We start from the raw sequence: 4,519 nt of genomic DNA on the forward strand, positions 1-4,519 counted from the left end.
CAGTGTCTATGCCAGAGTTTTTAAGGTTGGCTTTGAGCCCATCTTTCAATCTCTTTTCCTGTCCACCAACGTTCCGTTTTCCGTTCTTGAGTTCGGAGTAGAGCAACTGCTTTGGGAGACGGTGGTCAGGCATCCGAACAACGTGGTCGGTCCAGCAGAGTTGATGTTGGAGGACCATCGCTTCAATGCTGGTGGTCTTGGCTTCTTCCAGCACGCTGACATTTGTCTGCTTGTCTTCCCAAGAGATTTGCAGGATTTTCTGGAGGCAGCGCTGATGGAATCGTTCCAGGAGTTGCATGTGACGTCTGTAGACAGTCCACGTCTCACAGGCATAGAGCAAGGTTGGGAGGACAATAGCTTTATATATATTGGTCCATATCGGACGTAAACTCATCAAAAGCACACAGTCTAAAATTGCCCAGCGTTTGTAGCTGATCGGAAGAGCTGCCATGGTGGCGAGTGCCGTTCATCTCTTGTCTAATGGCGTGGGATTTTTGGAGGGGCTCTGTCCTTGCACACCCCCCACCACGAGGGAAATCTGCGGGTCCTGCGGCTTCTCAGCTTCCATTCATTTAGGACTTTGCGCATCTGCCTCGGCTATTCATTGTGCCAGGCTGATCTTCCTGACCTGGGAAGGCACTGATTGGTAGTCAGTCAGGAGGAAAGAGAAATGCCACCTGGTCATCACGCTGCCTGAGTCAGCATTCCTGGTTCAATCTGCTATGCAGGGCCAGCCTGGTTAGGATTGGGATGGGGGACCACCAATGACTTCCAGGTGCCTTAGGCTCTTTTGCACAGGAAGGCAATAATAATAATAATAATCATCATCATCATCATCTTTATTTATACCCCGCCACCATCTCCCCAATGGAGTCTCAGAGCGGCTTACATGAGGCCAAGCCCAAAGGACAATTACAATAAAGAAAAACGAAAACACAAACCAAAAACGCAAACAATAAACAATAACATCATATATTGTCGAAGGCTTTCATGGCTGGAATCACTGGGTTGTTGTAGGTTTTTTCGGGCTATATGCCCATGTTCTAGAGGCATTCTCTCCTGACATTTCACCTGCATCTATCGCAAGCATCCTCAGAGGTAGTGAGGTCTGTTGGAACTAGGAAAAAGGGTTTATATATCTGTGGAATGACCAGGGTGGGACAAAGGACTCTTGTCTGTTGGAGCTAGGTGGGAATGTTTCAGCTGACCACCTTGATTAGCATTGGATGGCCTGGCATTGCCTGGGGCAATCTTTTGTTGAGAGGTGATTAGATGTGCGTGATTGTTTTCCCTCTGTTGTTTTGCTGTTGTAATTTTAGAGTTTTTTTAAAATATTGGTAGCCAGATTTTGTTCATTTTCATGGTTTCCTCCTTTCTGTTGAAATTGTCCACATGCTTGCCTGTTTTCAATGGCTTCTCTGTGTAGCCTGACATGGTGGTTGTGGGAGTGATCCAGCATTTCTGTGTTCTCTAATCATATGCTGTGCCCAGGTTGGTTCCTCGGGTGCTCTGCTCTGGCTGACTTCTCTGGTTGAGTCAGTCTGCAGTGCCTTCCGTGTCCCTTGATTCGTGCCTGGGCCATTCTGCTGCTGCTGCTGCTGCGTTTGGGGGTCCCTCTGGAGACTTCTTGTCCACAGCTCTGAGGATGCTTGCCATAGATGCAGGCGAAACGTCAGGAGAGAATGCCTCTAGAGCATGGCCATATAGCCCCAAAAGACCTATAACAACCTAATAACATCATACTTACATAAAACATATGAATACACAACAATATAGACATTACAATATACACAAACACAGTAATCATGGGTGGGCTACATGTAATGATTAAAAGACTAATTAAAAACTCAGGCAAGATAAAAGAGAGAAGCAAGTAATTTACAGAAGGGGGGCCCATTTTAGCGGGCGTTGTGGAATCAAGCTTTCCCATGGGGGGGGGGGGGGGATGACACGCATACTCCAATGACAGAACTTTGAGGCAGAGCAATCATGTGGGATTATATACCTACTCATCAAAGGCGCGGCAAAAGAGCCAGGTTTTGAGGTTCTTTTAAAAAAAAATCAGGGGAAGGGGTTTTCCTAATTTCTCCAGGCAGTGAGTTCCAGAGTTGGGGAGCCACAGGGGAAAAGGCTCTCTCCCTTGTACTCACTAGGCGAGCTTGAGAGACTGGCGGGGGCGAGAGAAGGGCCTCCCCGGAGGATTGGAGGGCCCGAGGTGGTTCATGGAGGGAGATATGGTCACGAAGGTAGGTGGGTCCCAAACCGTTTAGGGCTTTCTAGGTGATAACCTGCACCTTGAATTGGGACCGGAAAATAAGCGGCAGCCAGTGGAGCTCCTTGAACAGGGGGGTTGACCGCTTCCTGTAAGTCGCCCCAGTTATTAATCTGGCTGCCGAACGTTGGACAAGTTGTAGTTTCCGGGCCGTCCTCAAAGGTAGCCCCACGTAGAGATCATTACAGTAATCCAGTCTGGAGCTAACTAAGGCATGGCCCACTATGCGAGGTAAGGTCGCAGTTGGCGCACAAATTTCAATTGCCGACACCTGAGCATCAAGCGTCAGCGCTGAGTCCAGGAGGACCCCCAAACTGCGGACCTGTGAGTTCAGGGGGAGTGCAACCCCGTCCAGCACAGGGTGCCACCCAATACCCTGGTCAGCCAAACGACTGACCTGGAGGACCTCTGCCTTGTCAGGATTGATCCTCAGCTTGTTCTTCCTCATCCAGGTCGCCACAGTAGCCAGGCACTGGTCCAGTATCCGAGGGGCTTCCTTGGAGTCTGGTGGAAAGGAGTAGTGGAGTTGGGTGTCATCTGCGTAGAGGTGGCACCATACTCCAAACTCCGGATGACCTCTCCCAGTGGTTGCATGTAGATGTTAAATAGCATGGGGGACAGAATAGAACCTTGCAGGACCCCACAGGTCAAGGGCCAGGGATCCAAGCAGGAGTCCCCCAGCTTCACCAACTGGACACGACCCTCCAGGAAGGACCAGAGCCACAGAAGAATCGTGCCCCCGAGTCCCATCCCAGCAAGTCTTCCCAGCAGGATACCATGGTCGATGGTATCGGAAGCCGCTGAGATGTCCAAGGAAGGCAAAACACCCTTTGGAGTCCCTGCCCAGGAAAACCTCCTCCCGGACAGACCTAAGTCCCCTCACGCACCAGGTCAGGCCTGGTCTGGTCAGTTAAGCAGAGGGACAGCCCTGCTGGGCCTTGGGTGTTTTAATTGATGTTTTTAGTAATTAATGTTCTAATTTTTGGTTTTAATTGTAATTGTTTATTTGATAAATGTGTGTAGGGTATCAAATTGCTGCCTGTTGTAAGGCCGCCTTGAGCCCCCTTCAGGGATAATAATAATAATAATAATAATAATAATAATAATAATAATAATAATAACAACAATACTTGATTTAAACCCCGCCACCACCATCTCCCCAGGGGAATCGGGGCGGCTTATATGAGGCCAAGCCCAGCAGTACAACAATGCAAATGCACAACACAAGAGTACAACAATAAAACATAAAAAATAGAATGCAAGAAACAGAAATAAACACATCAGGCCATATAAAATCACAATATTTGAACACAGAGAATTAATCATAACCAGTGGACAGGGCTGGTTGCAGGACTAAACGTTTAAAAACACGGGGTGAGAGAGCAATATAATGTATCTAGAAAGGGGGGGGGGGTGTCCAAGGAATGAAGTAGGGCTCATGTGTTCAGAATACACAGGTACAAAACGTATCGGTCCCGTTTCAGATATGTTTGAAATAATTCTCTGTGCCATCAGGCCAGGACATCTCTCTTACAACAAGAACGGCAAGCAACTGTGTGCAAGTATGTGGTTTAAGCAGACTATGTGGTCTGTAGCCCCTCCCACAACTTCTCAGGAACCATAGAGTAAAGGAAGTTGCATACCAGAACTTACACACAAAACAATAAGCAACAGGATCATAAATAACCAAACTATAAGATAAGGCTCGAAGAAGGTTCTCATTTCCAACATGCTGTTAACTGCTCCCAAAGAGCGAGTCTTTTCCAGAAACCTTTAATCATAAGATTTCAGCTGTTCTCATTTCAGCAACCCTTCACAGATCATCCCAGAAGTCTGTGATGCTTTCCTTGAGGAGGAAGAGGTCAGGTTGACCCCTTCACAAATGGTGGCAATACTGAGAAGGGTCCTCCTCTGTGGGGAACTGCCTCCAGCAGCAGTCAAGTCAGGCCACACAAACTGTTATCTGTGACCAGCCGAGAACAAGGTGGTGGCCTTCCTCTTTGCTTCCATTCTCTCATTCTTTGCCTGGCTGTGGAGGGGCGAGAACGTTGTCTGGCAGGTTTTTTAAACAGAACTAGGAAACACAAAAGGAGGTCTCTTCCTCTAGCCATGTGTGGGTCCTTTGATGGGAAAGCAGAGCCCCACTTTCAGTGAAACTCTTTCCACATTCAATGCTTTTATGTGGCTTCCCCCCTGTGGGTGTCCTTTGAGGGGAACACAATTCTCCACTCCAACTGTAGCTCTTTC

The sequence above is a fragment of the Anolis sagrei genome, chromosome 1 (genome assembly GCF_037176765.1).
Source record: "Anolis sagrei isolate rAnoSag1 chromosome 1, rAnoSag1.mat, whole genome shotgun sequence".
NCBI classification, from domain to species: Eukaryota; Metazoa; Chordata; class Lepidosauria; order Squamata; family Dactyloidae; genus Anolis; species Anolis sagrei.